Here is an 18,735-nt window from a genome sequence, read left to right on the forward strand (position 1 = left end):
CCTGATTGCCTTCCAATCAGCCACAGAGCCATAAAAACAGCAAGAGAAAAAGTCAGGAGAGGAAGATCCAGACCTCAGACACGCAGGGCGAAGTGGAGGAGGGCATGGGTGGACCGAGTGGGATAGCAAACTCGAAGGTCAACCCACCCACTGACATAGCAGTGGATGCAGCTCCTTTCATGAAAGCTCCAAAAACACATGGACTTCAATAAGGAGGACCTCATGTTGGCCACGAGGTCAACCATAGAAATTGCGTTTGCCTATGGGGAGGGGGTCCGACCCCAGGGGGGCTTCCGCTGTGGCCTAGCCTGCGATCGGGGTCCACCGATCAGCAGGCCAGCATCTCGGGCTGGGGGCCTCCTTTATTCTACACCGGCCCCTGTAGCCCTACACCATGTTGCGTCGGGGCCAGCGCGGAGAAGGGAACCACTGCGCATGCACGCGTTGGCACCGGTGCCACTGTGCATGCGTGGACCCTGCGGCGCCCGGCAGCTGGAGCGGCCACTCCAGTGCCGTGCTGGCCCCCTGTAGGGGCAAGAATTGCTGATCCTGAGACCATGTTGACGCCGTTGGGAAACACAATGGCGTTTACGACGTCGTCAACACTTAGCCTCAGGATCAGAGAATCCCGCCCACCAGCTATAGGGGAGGAAAAGAAGCAGGGATTGGAAGCACCAGTAGAACTGGGGGAAGTAATGGAGAGCATCAACTCCATGCACTTGGGGAAGATACCTGCTCCAGACGAATTCCCGGTAGACCTGTATAAAAAATTGCGGCAGCACGAGCCCCGTACCTGCAGGAGATGTTCAATGATTCGATATCGAGAGGGACCCTGCCGACCACGCTGGCTCAGGCCTTGATATCCCTAAGACTTGATATAGTGCAGAATCAACTCACTCCTAAACACTGACGCCAAACTCCTGGCGAAGGCCTTGGCGAGGCAACTGGAGAGTTGTGGTCGCGGTAGATCAGACAGGCTTTGTCAAGGGCAGACAACTAATGGCAAATATCAGACGCTTGCTGAGTGTGATTATGAGGAGACACCAGAATTGATCATCTCCCTGGACGCAGAGAGGAGAGATAGAGTCGAATGGAGGTACCTCATGGAGGAACTGGAATGGTTTTGGGTTTGAACCAGGGTTCACCTCATGGGTGAAATTACTGTACAGCGCTCCCATGGCAAGCGTACGGACAAACACCACCAGCTCTGAATACTTCCGGCTACACAGAGGCACGAGGCAGGGATGCCCATTGTCCCCGCTGCTATTTGCCCTGGCAATTGAGCCGCTGCCATCGCTCTCAGATAAGCGACAAGGTGGATAGGCATCCAGAGGGGAGACAGGAAGCACAGAGTCTCTATAAGACCATAAGACAGAGGAGCAGAATTAGGCCACTCAGCCCATCGAGTCTGCTCCGTAATTCAATCATGGCTGATATTTTCTCATCCCCATTCTCCTATCTTCTCCCCATAACCCCTGATCCCCTAATTAATCAAGAACCTATCGATCTCTGTCTTAAAGACACTGTGATTTGGCCTCCACAGCCTTTGCAGCGAACAGTTCCACAGATTCACCACCCTCTGGCTGAAGATATTCCTCCTCATCTCTGTTTTAAAGGATTGTCCCTTTAGTCTGAAATGGTGCCCTCTGGTTCTAGTTTTTCCTACAAGTGGAAACATCCTCTCCACATCCACTCTATCCAGGCCTCGGATTATCCTATAAGTTTCAATAAGATCCCCCCCTCATCCTTCTAAACTCTAACGAGTATAGAATTTACAGTGCAGAAGGAGGCCATTTGGCCATCGAGCCTGCACCGGCTCTTGGAAAGAGCACCCTACCCAAGGTCAACACCTCCACCCTATCCCCATAACCCAGTAACCCCACCCAACACTAAGGGCAATATTGGACACTAAGGGCAATTTATCATGGCCAATCCACCTAACCAGCACATCTTTGGACTATGGGAGGAAACCGGAGCACCCGGAGGAAACCCACGCACACACTTGGAGTATAGACCCAGAGTCCTCAACCGTTCCTCATAGGACAAGTTCTTAATTCCAGGGATCATTCTTGTGAACCTCCTCTGGACCCTTTCCAAGGCCAGTACACTCTTCCTTAGATACGGGGCCCAAAACTGCTCACAATACTCCAAATGGGGTCTGACCAGAGCCTTATACAGCCTCAGAAGTACATCCCTGGTCTTGTATTCTAGCCCTCTTGAGATGAATGCTAATATTGCATTTGCCTTCTTTTTTTTTTAAATAAACATGTTATTGAGGTATTTTTTGATATTATAGCAACAACACAATAAACAATGTACATGAAACTATAAACATAGTGAAAAAGCCGTCTCCCTCCCTTACAGGTCCCACCTTTATTAACCCCCTACTCTAAACTAAACAAACCCCCCCCCCCCCCCCCCCCCCCCAACCTCCGGGCGAACGCTAACAGTGACCCACTCAAGGCGAAGTTGATTTTCTCCAAACAGAGAAAGCTAGCCATGTCCGATAGCCAGGTCTCCGACTTCGGGAGCTTTGAGTCCCTCCATGCTAATAGTTACGGCTCTGGGCCACCAGGGAAGCAAAGGCCAGAACGTCTGCCTCATTGTCCTCCTGAATACCCGGGTCTTCAGACAGCCTGAAAATCACCACCTCGGGACTCAATGCCACCCTTGTTTTTAACATCGTGGACATGACATCTGCAAACCCCGGCCAAAATCCCCTAAGCTTCGGACATGTTCAGAACATGTGGACATGGTTCGCTGGTCCTCCCGCATAATTTGCACACCTGTCTTCCATCCCAAAGAATCTGCTCATCCGGGCCACTGTCATGTGAGCCCGACGAACAACGTTGAATTGTATCCGGCTGAGCCTGGCCCATGTTGCGGATGCATTGACTCTACTCAACGCGTCCGCCATAGACCATCCTCTATCTCTCCTCCCAGCTCCTCCTCCCACTTGCGCTTCAGCTCCACGGTCTGCATCTCCTCTGACCCCATACAGAGACGCTCCCTTCTCCAACCCACCCTCTGGAAACTACCCTGTCCTGAATCTCCCTTAGCGTAAGGAGCGGGAAGGTTGACACCTGTTTACGTAGGAAGTCCCGCACCTGCAGACACCTGAATTAGTTTCCTCTTGCCAACCCAAACTTCTCCTCCAGTGCCCTCATACTCAGAAAGCTCCCCTCTATAAACATATCCCCCATCCTCTCAATCCCTGCTCTCCGCCATATCCGGAACCCCCCCATCCATACTTCCCGGGGAAAACCGGTGATTATTACAGATTGGGGACCAGACCGATGCTCCCTCTGCTCCTACATGTCTCCTCCATTGCCCCCAGACTCTCAGGGTCGCCACCACCACGGGGCTGGTGGAGTACCGTGCGAGTGGGAACAGCAGAGGCGCAGTTACCAATGCCCCATACTGGTTCCCTTACATGAAGCCGCTTCCATACGCACCCATGCCTCCCCCTCCCCCACCTCCCACTTCCTGATCATGGCTATATTCGCCGCCCAGTAATAGATGCTAAAATTTGGCAGCGCCAGCCCACCCACTCCCCGACTCCGCTCAAGCATTACCTTCCTTACCTGCGGGGTCTTGCCCGCCCAAACAAAGCCAAAGATCACTTTGTTGACCCTATTAAAAAAGGACCACAGAATAAAGATGGGGAGACATGGAAACACGGACAGGAATCTCGGGAGGACCGTCATCTTCAACATCTGCACCCTCCCAACCAATGACAACTGGAACGTGTCCCATCTCCGAAAATCGTCCTTCATTTGGTCTACTAGCCGGGCCAGATTTAATTTATGCAGCTGGTCCCATTCCCGCTACTTTTGCCTTCTTAACTGTCGACTGAACCTGCACATTAACCTTAAGAGAACCAACCAGTATACAGGGCAAGCAAGGCAGAGGAGCCAGAGGACACAATAGGCAAGGAAGCACATGGGTCCGACTACATCACAGCACCAAGGTATGCTTAGATGGTGCTAAACACGTCCCTGGTATTTTTTAATACCAGGAGGCAACATGTATAAAATGAGCACAGTACAATTGCGGTAACCGATCACTGGGAGCCCAAAGATAGGAGCCATGTAACTGTACATGCGTTACCCTTGTATGCATACCTGTTATTGTTCTCAATTTTTCTTCTTGTATACCCATTCTGTAGACATCTCTGTTATTGTGTAATGTTCCTTGCAAACCAATAGAAATACTTTAAAAGAACACCAGACAACCAACGGCAGAGGAAACTATAAGTGGCGAGTATGCATATGTGCCAACGTATATGCTTGTAGTAAGGATGGACTTAATGTGCTGTGACAAAGTGTATGCATGAACCAGAAAGAAGGGGTGTGTTGACATATTCGAGACATTTGGCCTTGCTGCATAGGTCTGGCAAGCGGTCCCAAGGAGAAGGAGTGACCCGGAGTCCTGGACTCATTGACACAAAGAACTAGGAAACCTTGGAACCATGCAGACAGGTGCTGCTACCCAAGGCTGAGGAATGGGGAGAACTAAAGAAAGACCGATGACAGGATTGTCTAGAATGTTGGGGGGTGGTATGGACTACGTAGCCTAGTTAGTAGACACAAAACAGAGGGGAGAAAAGGAAACTGAGGGCTGGATTTGACATTCGAGACACTTTGAGCTGGTTTCTCCGATTCTGTGGCTATGTCTGGAGGAAGCGTCTGGTCTTACGACCGAAATGTCGGTGACGCCCACGCACCGATACTCTGTCTGGTGGGGGGGGCTACACAGTATGGCCGGGTCCGTGGCCACGCATGCATACGGCAGCGGTGCCGTACAACATGGAGCCGGCCGCGTGCCGACCCAGCCTGCCAAAAACTGTCCCCCTATAATCCCCCTCGCCACCCCCGGAACACCCCCCCCCCCCCCACCAGTACCCCCATCCCCCGCCGAAGCACCCTCTGCCAGCACAATAGCTCCCCCATCCCCGACTGTGGCGACGCTTGACACAGTCCCTAGCTGCCATGCCAGGTTTACGATAATTGAGACAACACGCGACCGACGCCATCAGGAGGTCGGCCCATCAGGGGCGTAGCTTTGGGGGAAAGCCTCAGGTGACGTCCTGAGGCCGTTCCAACGGCGTGCGGCGGAGCGAGCGGAACATCAGAAAAACAGTGGCGCCCCCGATTTCAGCGTAAAAATGGATTCTCCGGATGATCACCGAATGCGATTTCAGCGTCGGCAATCGGAGAATCCGACCATATATTTTCCTACTGGAGCTGAATTATTTCTGGTTCACGCTGGTGCTGGGCGTGGTGCCCAGAAGCAATTCACTGTGCTTTGCCTGCAAATCTATGCATGGCGGGGATCTTTCCTTCTCCCCCGCCACCCCAATTCAGGGAGAAACTGCAAAATAAATCACTGCTTCTTCACTCACCTGTGCCTTATACCTGTTGCCTCAGACAGATGTCTAGAAAGCAGCAACTGTAAATTAATATAAAGCCAAAACCACATCACAAAGTTTAGTATGTGGGGGGGGGGGGCCTCCGATGGACTTTGGGGGAATCTACGCGATCCACGGTGTCACGGCCAAGCTGGCAAATATTTGCACTAGTCCACGCCCGCGTGAATCCCAGCCTAGAGGGCGAAGCATCACTGAGGCCTAGAGAATCTGGTGCCCAACCCGATAATAATAATTTACTAATAATCTTTATTGTCACAAGTAGGCTTACATTAACACTGCAATGAAGTTAGTGTGAAAAGCCCCTAGTCGCCACATTCCAGCACCTGTTTGGGTACACAGAGGGAGAATTCAGAAGGTCCAAATTACCTAATAACATGTCTTTCGGGACTTGTGGGAGGTAACTGGAGCACCCGGAGGAAACCCACGCAGACACGGGGAGAATGTGCTGACTCCGCACAGACAGTGACCCAAGCCGAGAATCAAACCTGGGCCCCTGGCGCTGTGAAGCCATAGTGCTAACTAACTACTATGCTACTGTGCTGCCCATGTATAACATCCTGCATATTGGGCAGAATTATCCATTCTTTTGGCTAAGTTATAAACAATAGGAGCAGGAGGAGGCCATTTGGCCCTTGTAATTGAAAATATGGAACGATTGAAACATGGAAGTCTGGCCAATACCTGATCTAAAAGTGCATGAGAGAATGTAGGGAACAATCGCAAGAAGGGGTAACAGCAGCTACAGGAGAGGATTGTAAAATGCAGATAGCCTTAGTCAAACAGGCTTAGCAAACAAATCAGGCAGGTCTTTCAAGTCACAATGGAGTGAATTTTAGTATACAGCTAAAAGTAATGTTTTGCACCCTCTTAAAGTTAGCTATCTTAGTAAGCAGCTGGAAAAGAATGGATGAGATTTTCAGTTGAATTAGGTGACAAATGTTTAGGTGTGAAGTTCTGCTGACATCAGGTAAATTAAAGCTAGCTGGAGATAACCTGTCTACGAGAATACAAATTAGACCCAAATCAAAGTCAAAATTATGAGCTGGGGACACAATTTGATAATAATAAAACTATAGAAATGACAGGAACCAAAAGTCACACCACTTTGGAATCAAAGCACTTTTGAACATCACAAAGGATACAATGTAATCAGAGATCTATGAGCTGAAGTCACGCTCAATATGAATACATAGTCGTGTTAGAAATAATTCAGATTAAAAGGTACCTTTTACAATCAGAAGTGAAATTAAAGTTACTTTACAATGTCATAAAAAGTTAATAACTGCTAGAAGGGGGATATAAACACTAACAAAGGGGACAGCCAGCAGAGTCAGTTCAGAGTCAGCTCTCATAGCTCGGTCATGGGAAAGATAGAGCATAGCAACCGAGCAGAACAGCGAATCCATCTGAGGAAGACCAAAAGCTAAAGAAAAGTAATCGTCAAGGTGGACCTGAAAGTCTTTTCAACCCACCAGGGGAATCCAGAAGCAAGATCTTTTTACTTTTCTGTAAAGACAATGATTGCATCTTTTAAAAGAAAAAATATAATAATAAAATAACTTAAAAGTTTTAACCTGAAACAGTGGTTATTACAAAGTCTACTTTACTTACTTAGCAAAGTGGGACCCACGATCGATGCTACTAAGTGGTAAGTAGATAAAATTCTTCTGTGAAAGTATGGGTTATACCGGGGGATAACCTAAAAACATAGTTTGACCTGAATAGCACCCACCTAAGCCTGCATAGGAGTCAGGGAGTGAGAATCCCTGTTCACCATTTAGAATATCGACCCTTTTTGGTATAGGGGGAATTCTAAGAATAGTGGTGACTTTTTAACTTCACCCTTCAAGCCCAGTCCATCATTCATTATGAACATGGATGATCATCCAACTCAAAAGCCTAATCCTACTTTCTTTCCCCCATATCCTTTGATCCCCTTCACCCCAAGTGTTGTGTCTAAAAGCTTCTTGAAACCATACAATGTTTTGGTCTCAACTACTTCCTGTGGTAACAAATTTCACAGGCTCACCATTCTCTGGGTGAAGAAATTTCTACTCAATTTAATGGTCTACCCCGTATCCTCAGAATGTGACCCCTGATTCTGGACACATCCACCATCAGGAACATCCTTCTTGCATTAACCCTGTCCAGTCCTGGGCAGCATGGTGGCACAGCATTGGAGCGGAGATCCCAGGTTCGATTCCGGCTCTGGGTAACTGTCCGTGGGGATTTGCACATTCTCCCCATGTTTGCGTGGGTTTCACCCACAGAACACAAAAAATGTGCAGGATAAGTGGATTGGACACGCTAAATTGCCCCTTAATTGGAAATAATGAATTGGGTCCTCTAAATTTATTTTTTTTAAACCCTGTCGAGTCCTGTTAGAATTTCATAGGTTTCTATGAGATTCACCCTCATTCTTCTGAACTCCAGAGCTTCGACAAAGTGTCATCGGACTCGTTACGTTAGCTCTTTTCTCTCCCTACAGATGCTGCCAGACCTGCTGAGATTTTCCAGCATTTTCACTTTCGTTTCAGATTCCAGCATCCGCAGTAATTTTCTTTTATCCAGAGAATACAATCCAAACCGATTCAATCTCTCCTTGTATGTCAGTCCCACCATCCCAGGAATCAGTCTGGCAAACCTTCGCTGCACTCCCTCTATAGCTGGAACATCCTTCCTCAGATAAGGAGACCAAAAGTACACACAATATTCCAGGTGTGGCCTCACCAAGGCCCTGTATAATTGCAAATGAGTAATTTCGACCCTTTTATTTCCTCCTTCTGGTGCGGGGCGCGAACATCAAAGCAACCGCCAGCTGGCATACCCATCCCATTTTTACTCCCACAAGAGATTCTCCTCCACATCAGGAACTCCATTACCTAAAATGATTCTTGCCAGAGAGGTCACATTTCCCGATTTTCCCTGCCCCTCATGGGCGACAACGCAAGATTCTTTCCTGGTGTGCACCTCATTTTAATAAATTTCAATTCATTTCAATGTACTTAAGGCCCCCCGCCCTCTAAATGATCCTGCCTTAAAAAATATTGAACACGTTGGCAAGGTTTACAACAGGTTGGGCCAGGCGTGAGGCAGTTGAGGGGATCCCTGTAAGGGGGGGCGGGTGGTAGAGGTACATGCCCCCCTGCACAGCAGTGCCAACCTATGCCGGGGCAGTGCCCAGCGGGAGAACCAAGAGGGGTGCAATTTGAGGGCTGGATTCTCTCAAAATGGGGCGATGTCCCATGCCGGCATTAAAACGCTGGCGTTTCACTCCCGAGTTTCCGATAAAAAACATCATCCAATTCACTCACCTGCAGGGAGCTAGCAGGGACCCGCAGTGATTCACGCAGCTTTAGCTGTGGATACGGACCCCCGCAGTTCCAGTTTCGAGCAGCCGCGCCGGAGCGCCATGGCGGACCGCGACCACGGAGGCAGCTGCAAAATATAGCCCCCACACGATCGGCCATGCGCCTGATCTGTCCCCCGGCCACCCATAAGACCCCCTAGTGCCCGAACCCCCCCACCCCCAGCCCGGGCAGCCACGGATGGAGTCCGCAGCCGCCACGCGAGCTTCCCGAACAGCGATAGGTGGTTAGAACCATGCCGTCGGGAACTCGGCCGGTTAGGAGCGGACGATCGCTGGGCGGGCCTCTGGCGATGGCCCCTCCGCCGTGCGAAATACTCCGCGAACACACCGATTCTCGGGTCCCGGAGAATCACCGCGCCAGCGCTGGGCCCAATTTCGGCGTGATAGAGGATTCTCCGCCCCCACATCAAACGCGATTTTGGCGCAGGGCTGCGGAGAATCCAGCCCCTGGTCTGTGGAACTGGAGGGATCCATGTCAGCTTTCTGTGAGAGCCTGACCCTTTTGGGTGCTGAGTGAGCACAGTGAGGTACAGCTTTCACCCACCCTTTAGATGGTGACAGTGATGATAGAGGCAGGGAGCAGTTCACATGTCACCAAGATGCTCTCTTCTGTAAGGATCTTTCCTGTTGTCCCGTTTATTCCCTTATTCCCCCTTCTATTTTTGCCGTTACATCTTTGACCCATGGATGATTAATGGCCATTTCTTTTTAAGAAAAGCAGCCTTTAAGTAGCCTGTACTTTTAATTCAAACAGAATAATCCGGAAGACTGTGCTGGTTTAAACTGTTGATTGCAAACTGGCTGGCATCAGCGAAGACTCAGGTTGACTGATTGGATTGTGGCCAATGAATTGGTCCAAAAGGCTGTGCTTTGCCGGTAACAGGTGATGATTGGATCCGATCCCACTGGTAATTTTATGTTTTTCAGAGTTCAAGGGTTGAGTTTGGTGTCAATTTGATTCCTGGCAGCCCTGAGGAAGGTTTGCAATCCTCTCCTACCTGTTTCTCACCAGAAAGGCTGTGTTGCAGAACTGGCAGAGAGCCTGGATGAACCTTTGTGCAGGAGAACCATTACAGGCTGTCCAACCATTACAGAACCACCAACTGTCCTTACTGAAAGATAGGTGCTGAATATGAACCTTGAACAGAAAGCAAAGTTGAACAGCAATAGGGGCTGGTTTAGCTCACTTGGCTAAATTGCTGGCTTTTAAAGCAGAGCAAGCAGGCCAGCAGCACGGTTCGATTCCCGTACCAGCCTCCCCGGACAGGCGCCGGAATGTTGCGACTAAGGGCTTTTCACAGTAACTTCATTGAAGCTTACTCGTGACAATAAGCGATTTTCATTTCATTTTTCATATGATGTATTACCAGAAGGCCTGTTGTCTGTCAGTACTGAATTTTCCACAGGGGCCTACAGGGGCCCTGAATGAATGAATCTACAAAGAAGAACATTACAGTCTGTAAACCGGAGACTTTAATCTGCAAGCTTGCTGTGAAGAATGTGTGCTAAAGAACCACCACCTCAAACAAAAATTCTGCACCGCGATTCTCTGGTCCGGCGCCAAAACGGGAGTATTTTACTCCAGCGCCAGTTCCAAGACCCGCTGGAGCGGCCCACGCTGCTGCCGGTCCCGGCCTTGACCTTCTTCCCCACGCCAGCCACGACGCAAATGGCACAGGGATCCAGGAACCGGCGCGGAGGAAAGGAGGCCGGGGCCGGCCTGCCTATCGGTGGGCCCCGATCGCGGACCAGGCCACCACGGGGGCCCTCCCTGGGGTTGCAGCCACCCCCCCCAAAGTCCGCCCCTGGACCCTTCAACCCCGAGGTCCCGCCGGCCCAGAGCATGTTAGAACGGCGCCGGCGGCACTCGGATTTTTTCGGACAGCTGCCAGAGGATTGCCGCTACGGCCGTTTGCGGTGATTTTCCGTGCGGCCTGACGCCATGCGCACCCGCCCGTTTTTTCACGGGCAGGAGAATGGTGTCCCGGCCTCGGGGCAGTGTGGCGCGAATCGGGCGACCCCCCCCGCCGATTCTCCGGCCCGGGTGTCGGAGAATTGCGCCCCCGATCTTTGACTTTCATCCTTATTATTTCTCACCACCCCCCAAACCCACCCCTCTCGCCTTTGTCTTGCGTGTGTTGGTAAAGGGTGGGGCAGTTCAAGTGGGAGTCCTGGTTAATGATAGTTAACCAGTTTTATTTACTGTGCATATTATAATTCTTGTTATGGGTGGCATGGTGGCACAGTGGTTAGCATTGCTGCCTATGGCGCTGAGGACCCGGGTTCGATTCCCGGCCCTGGGTCACTGTCTGTGAGGAGTTTGCACATTCTCCCCGTGTCTGCGTGGGTTTCACCCCCCCAACCCAAAGATGTGCAGGTTAGGTGGATTGGCCACATTAAATTGCCCCTTAATTGGAAAAAATTAATTGGATATTCTAAATTTATTTTAAAAAATTATAATTCTTGTTATAAATAAACAATAATTGTGTTTACATTTACAAACCTCGTGATTGGACTGCCAAGTGCCAATAACTTTAGGTATTTTTATAAGGATTATTGGCTAATTGACTTGTGTTGTGACTCCGGAGCAGGTGGGGGTGGGGCTGGAATTGACCACACCCTAGCCCAGTGTGTCTCAATAATTCAAAGTCAACTTTAGTTTAAGTCAGCGAGAATCAATGCGGATTTACAGAGACTAAGGATATACTGACCTGAGACTCTTTTATCTTTTAATATGACAGTAAAAATGAAACAACTGTTGCTCGCACTCAGGATTCTTGTTGAATAAGATAAATGATTTGTATTGACGCATGTCTACTAGAAACTGAGATTTTTACCATTTCTTTGGCTCCTCTGCAAAATGATAGCATTCATACACAAAAACAGCGACGACACATCAAAAATTGCCTGTAAAGCAATCTTTGAGACATCCAGAGGTTGTGAAAATGCTATATAAATGCAAGTCTTTCTCCCTGACCTTTTATTTGTTCAGAAAACTGCATTGGGCATGGAAATATAAACATGGAAATATAGACATAAGATGTAAGATGTTACGCAGAATTTGTACTATAGAAACAGGCAATTTGGCCCAATCGGTTGATTCCAGGGACCACAAACTTCCTCCCATTCTTATTTGGGTAACGCTATCAGCACATCCTTCAATTCATTTTAGGCCATAGGACAAGGATGGTTCGGTGGCACAGTGGTTAGCACTGCTGCCTCGCAGCGCCAGGTACACGGGTTCAATTCTGGCCATGGGTGACTGTGTGGAGCTTGCACATTCTTTACGTGCCTGCGTGGGTTTCTTCCGGGTGCTCCAGTTTCCTCCCGCAGTCCAAAGATATGTTGGTTATGTGTATTGGCCATGATAAATTGCTTCTTAGGCACTTTAACCAAAGGTTAGGTGGAGTTAGAGGTTTACGGGAATGGGTTGGGGGAGTGAGCCTAGGTGGGCTGCCCTTTCAGAGAGTTGGTGCAGACTCAATAGGTTGAATAGCCTCCTTCTACACTGTAGGAATTCTATGACTAGAAGATGCAGGGGCAGAATTGGCCATTCGACCCATTGAGTCTATTCCGCCATCCATGGGTTCATTCATGACTGATCTGATATGCAAAATCTAAACTCCACCTACCCGTCTTATCCCCATAACCCTCGATTTCCTTACTGTGCCAAATGGCACAGTAGCACAATGGTTAGCACTGTTGCTTCATAGCGCCAGGGTCCCAGGTTCGATTCCCAGCTTGGGTCACTGTCTGTGCAGAATCTCCACGTTCTCCCTGTGTCTGCGTGGGTCTCCTCTGGGTGCTCTGGGTTCCTCCCACAAAGACGTGCTGTTTGGTAAATTGGACATTCTGAATTCTCCCTCCCTGTACCCGAACAGGCGCCATAGTGTGGCCACCAGCGGATTTTCACAGTAACTTCATTGCGGTGTTAATGTAAGCCTACTTGTGACAATAAAGATTCTTATTATTTCTGACTAAAAATCTGTCTACTTCAGCCTTGAATATACTTAACAACCCAGCCTCCACAGCCTTCTGCAGTGAACAATTCCACAGATTCACTACACTCATGAGAGAAGAAATTCCTCCTCATCTTGGTCTAAAATGGTCGATTCCTTACTCTGGGCTGGTTTAACTAACTCGGCTAAATCGCTGGCTTTTAAAGCAGGCCAGCAGCACGGTTCGATTCCCGTACCAGCCTCCCCGGACAGGCGCCGGAATGTGGCAACTAGGGGCTTTTCACAGTAACTTCATTGAAGCCTACTCGTGACAATAAGCGATTTTCATTTCATTTTTCATTCATGCTCTCTGGTCCTAGACTCTCCAACAAGGAGAACCAACCTCTCAGCATTGTACCAGTCAAGCCCCTGGAGAATGCTACATGACTCAATAAGGTTACCTCTCATTCTTCTAGACTCCAATAAGTACAGGCCCAATTTACTCAATCTCTCCTCACAAGAAAATCCCTCCATACGCACCTAGTAAACCATCTCTGGACTGCCTCCAATACTAGTATGTCTTTCCTTCGACAAGGGAACTAAAACTGTTCACGGTATTGCAGGTGTAGTCTAACTAGTGCCATGTATAATTTTAATAAGACTTCCCTATTTTTCTTACTTCATTCGCTTTGAAATGAGGGCCAACATTCCAGTTACCTTCTCTATTACCTGATGAATTTACATGTTAGCTTTTGTGACTGATGCACGAGGTCCCCCAAATCCCTCTATACTGTAGCTTTCTCCAATAAAATAACATTCAGCTCCTTTATTCTTCCTCCCAAAGTGCATAACTTTGCAATTTCCTATCTTATATTCCATCTTCCAGGTTTTTGCCCACTCACACAACTTGTCTATATCCTTGTGTGGACTCTGTGGTGTCTTCCACCATTTGCTTTCCCACCTATTTTGTGTCATCCACAATTTGGCAATAGTACATTTATTTCCCTTGTCGAAGTCACTAATATATATTGTAAATAATAGTGGCCCCAGCATTGATCCCTGTGGCACTCCACTCGTTATTGTTTGCCATCCTGAAAATGCCCCTCTTATCCCAACTCTTGTCTTCTGTCAGTTGGCCAATCCTCTATCTATACGAATATACTACCCCCAACACTATAGTTTCTTATCTTATGTGTGATACCTTATCAAACATTTTTTGGAAGTCCAAGTATATTATATTTAAATGTTCCACTTTATCTATCCTGCCAGTTACCACCTCAAAGAATTCTAATAAATTTGTCAGGCATGATTTTCTGTTCACGAAGCCATGCTGACTCTGCTTGATTATATTATGTCCATCATAAATTAGGATTATGATCTGCCTGAAAGGGTGGAGGAAGCAAACTTCAAAAGGAAACTGGACATATACATGAAAGGAAAAAATTACAGGGTAATTCAGAAAGAGCAGGGGAGAGATCTACCAATGAAGGGCTGAATGGCCTCCTTGTGCTGCATCAATCCACTGTGGTCAGGGGGCAGAACCTTCTTATTTTTAGATATAAAACTCTGAGCTGGCGACTTCTGGTGGCGGCCATGGAGTGAGCAGTCACACATCTCGTAGTTCCCGCTCAAGATGGAATTTTGCGGTCCTTTCCCCATCTGAGGAGTGGAATTTTGGATGGAAAGAGGTGTAGGAGTGCCAGGAGAATGTGCAACTCCTCTGGTGTGGCTGGTGGATGGATCCATGAACTAGGAGTGGGTCGAAAACAAGGGAGCTGTTGGAGCAGGAGAATCTTCGAGGCGCGCCACAGGTTAAGATGACGGAGGGCAAAAGGGTCTATTCTGCCCGCCCGGTGGCCAATGGAGCAGCTGGTCGACTTTTTAAATGTGTTCAACCAGCAGAAAAGGGAAGCCCATGAGGACCTGGCCAAGGTGGTAGAGCCGCTCAAGCAGGGATTGACCAAGTGAAGCAGAGGCTGGAGTCCCAGGGCCGGAGATCCAGAAAATGGAGGAGGCGGTGGGGGAGAATGAGAAATAGCTCGCCTCATTGGTGGAGGTGATGCGGGAGAACCAGAAGACGCTGAAGGAGAAGATGGAGGATCTGGAGAACTGCTCTAGAAGGCAAAATTTGCAGTTCGTGGAGATGCCCGAGGGCATTGAAAAGGCGCAGAGGCTGGCACGCAAGTGGCCAAAATGTTGGACAAGCTGATGGGGGAGGGGTCCTTTGACCGGCCTCTGGAGGTCGACCGGGCTCATAGGGCATTCACGAGGAGGCTCCAGGCGAGCGAATTGCCGAGAGCGATGATGGTGCGGTTGCACCATTTCTTAGACAAAGAGAAGATTCTTCAGTGGGCGAGGCAGATGAGGAAGTGCACCTGGGAATGGAACGAGCTGTGGGTGTACCGAGACCTGGATGCAGAACTGGCGAAGAGGAGAGCTGGGTTTAATCGGGTCAAGGCGGCCCTCTTCAAGAAGGGAGTGAAGTTTGGAGTGCTGTATTGGTCTGCTTCGGGTTGACTTTCCCGAATCAAGAATACTATTTTGGTTCGCCAGAGGAGGTGATGTACGTTTTTGAGGAACAATAGACTGGCAGGAGAAGGAAGACACTGAACTTTTGAGGCGGTGTTTCCTTTTGGAAAACTTTTTCTCCTTTGAAATGTTTTGCTGGGTTTGGTGGTGGGGTGCTTGGGGAGCATCAAGGGTGTGTGCACCTTTTGTCTGTTTCTTTGTTTCTTGAGGGAGTGTGAACGGGGGATATCAAGGGGAGTAAGATGTTTGGAGGCCTTGGGCAGAGGCTGCCAGGCTAGCTGGGTGGGCTAGTTAAAGGGAGCACTTGGGGGGTGGTTGGTACAGGGAAGGGGAGGTGCTGACATGGGTGTGGTTGTTGTGATGCAGCTGGAAAGGGAGTGATGATGGTGGACATCCGAAGGTGGGCCTGGAGTGTCACGTGACACGGGCCGGCCCAACAAGGGATATGGTTGATTGGTAGGAGAGGGGGAGGGGAGACCCCCAATGTTACCCGTTCTGGGTGAGTGTGCTTAACACTCAATTTGGCTCTGTTTCGTTACTTAGCTCTGGAGTCGCCAGGTATCGTTAAGATACCGCCACAAGTTTCAAGGTCAAGTTCAAAGCAATAAAACCATACACCAATTAGTAAGTTCAAACAAATGAGTTTATTATAGTACAATTATAATCTACTCATGCACACGCTAAGATGACTAAACTATTCCTACCACTATATAAACCAATACTTATCTTAAAGGAACTGCCGGATCAGGGGACAAGGCCTCTTGCTCTGCACTGGTCCGCAGACTTCAGGTTGGTACGGGTTAAAAAGGGGTCAAGAGTGTCTATCTCTGGTAGCGATCGTTGTGAGACACTTACTTGCTGACGGCTGCTGTCCCAAACCTCTCCTCCCTCTCGGTCAAGGTCTTCTTTGGTAAAAGCTGGTCGAGTGGCTGGTCCAGAGAGGAAGGCTGGTCAAGAAGAACAAACTAAGTTTGGGACCTGTCTTTTATAGGTCCCAGGGCTTCGCACCCTTTTGGGCGGTCCCTCTATCTGCTGGGAATCGATTGGGTCTCTTCCCAATCGATTTGTTTGAATCCCCCCAATACTGAGGCTATCTCTCGGCTACTGGGCGGGCCTTCAGGTGCTTTGTTTTTGAACCCCGCTGGTGCCGGGGTGTCTAGTTTCCCATACACTGTTGCAATCACTTCTCTATTTGTGTCCATTGTCGCTGGGATCGTTCCATTGCTATCTTAATTATCCCGGAGATTGCCTCATTAGTATGCGGAATGTTTGTTTCGGTGCTGTCTGCTCTCTTAGCAGACAGAATACACATTGGCTTGGTGCAGCCTGCTTGTGCTGCAAACTTTGTCCATTTTACCCTGCAAGCTTTGCGTTCCTCCATTTTGTATTGAGGGAATGGCCAACTTCGGTGGCTACACCAACCAGGCTGGTCATGTGGAGCGTGAGGGGGTTGAATGGGCTGGTCAAACAGTCACGCGTGTTCTCGCACCTGAGAAATCAAAAGCAGACATGGCTTTTCTACAAGAGACATATTTAAGGATTGGGGACCAGGCAAGGCTAAGGAAAGAATGGGTGGGGCAGGTGTTCTGTTCGGGACTGGACATGAAGACGAGTGGGGTGGTCAGCGATTGTGGGGGGCAGCGCCCGCAGTGAAGGCTGAATGTGGGACTGTTGGCAGATGAGGTATGCGAGCGAGTGAGGCTGTCATTCGGGGTATGTGGAGCTCAAAGACATGGGGAGGTCACGGCTGCCATGCTGTGGGAGGCACTCAAGATGGTGGGCAGTTGCGGAGGGCCGGGGGCAATGTACGAGTATGGGCATAAGGCGAGCACGATGCTGGCCCACCCGCCTAGGAAACAGGAGGCGGCGAAGGAGATTGATAAGAGTAAAGGACGGGATATGAAGGGTGGTGCTGGACCCAGTGGGGCCGAATGGGGTGTTTGAGGAATTTTACAGGACGAGCCCCCGGCCCGGGGAAAGGGGGAGGGGGGGGGGGGGAGAAAGAGGGGTAACTCTCCACCCTCCCCACACTATCAGAGGCATCAATATCCCTGATATTGCAAAAACACAAGGATCAGGAGCAGTATTAATCGCACTGTCTGATATCTCTACTGAATGTGGATGCCCAGTTGTTGGTGAAGGTGTTAGCTTCGTGAATTGAGGACAATGTCCCGGGGGTGGTGCCCGTTGGTGAGGACCAAACAGGGAGATGTCAGCAAAGTAGAGTGGGGGGAGGGGGGGAGCAGTTGAGGGAGTTAAAAGGATGAATGCAGGACGGGAAGAGGGGTAAGGCGGAAGGGGAGGGGGGGTGTTGGTTATTTATTATGTTGTATCATTTCACTACTGCTTTCATTTGTGCTGTTCAAATACTTTTTTTCAACCCTGAGCTGTTGAGATTAAATAAACCACTAAATGAAGCTTATAAAGTCATTATCAATCTATACTGGATCATGCTTGAGAAAAATAGCAGCTCATAAAAATCAAGAGTTTTGGTATAAAATAGTTTGTCTCTTGATTTATGTGACAGTGGAGTTGGCATGTCTGCCCACATCTCTGCGCCATGAGCTATAAAATAAACAGTCAAGTATCAGTCAGTGAAGGCATTTCGCCCAAGTAATGCGGTGTGGAATACCTGCGTTTTTGGTCTTGGAAAATAATAATTTCAGAAGCTGTACGTTATTTGTTCAACAAATCACCTTGATCAACATTAAGCATGGATCAGGAATGGGCATTTTACCAATTCTAGTTGATATTAAAAAAACCTCTCAACACAAATAAACTGTGAAACGGGACAGGGCAGTTTTGATTTGAAGCCAGTTCATTAAGATACATTTTACTTCCTTTTTTGTACAAACAAGTCTTTCTTCCAACACTCATTATGTAACCCAAATATAGCGGCATCTACTTTAGTCCTTTCATTTCTACTTAACTGTATATACATAGCTAAAGGCACTGAATTATATAGGTGCGTATATATTACATAAATATAGGTTTCTATCTGGACAGGTATTTAACTTCTTGGTACTAAATTAGCAACAATTTCACTGATTTTTAACAAAACCCTCTTGCAATTTTTAGAATAGTCACTTTTGTTTTCATGATAATTTTAGCAGTTCAACTAGGTTGATTTGCAGAACTTAAGTGAATCAACTGTTTCTTTCTTTGTCAGTGTGTGGGGTTTCCACTGACGGAAAGTTGAATTGACAGTACATTACTTCATCATCCTTCTCCACACTTCCAAAATAAAATGCAGGCAACCCCCAAAGCAAAATTTCACTGATTCAATATAACTTAAGATCCTCAATGGGACATACAGCAGAGTTTCAGCTGTTCAGAAATCTTGGGGCAACAACAGCTAACTTTCAAATGACCAAGCCTTTTAAACATTAGCATTTCTTTGTCGCTGGAGAATGCCCAGCCTAACCAGTCAAAACACTAAAATTAACTCCTTATGGCCTGTAAACTGC

General features: G+C 48.4%; 1 protein-coding gene across 5 annotated transcripts in view; it reads right to left on the reverse strand.

The window, feature by feature from the left end:
* tmod1 (tropomodulin 1) overlaps positions 1 to 18,735 on the reverse strand; it is a 142,776-nt gene that overhangs the window by 85,594 nt on the left and 38,447 nt on the right. The gene's annotated exons all lie outside the window — the stretch shown is intronic.

The sequence above is a fragment of the Scyliorhinus canicula genome, chromosome 8 (assembly GCF_902713615.1).
Source record: "Scyliorhinus canicula chromosome 8, sScyCan1.1, whole genome shotgun sequence".
NCBI lineage: Eukaryota > Metazoa > Chordata > Chondrichthyes > Carcharhiniformes > Scyliorhinidae > Scyliorhinus > Scyliorhinus canicula.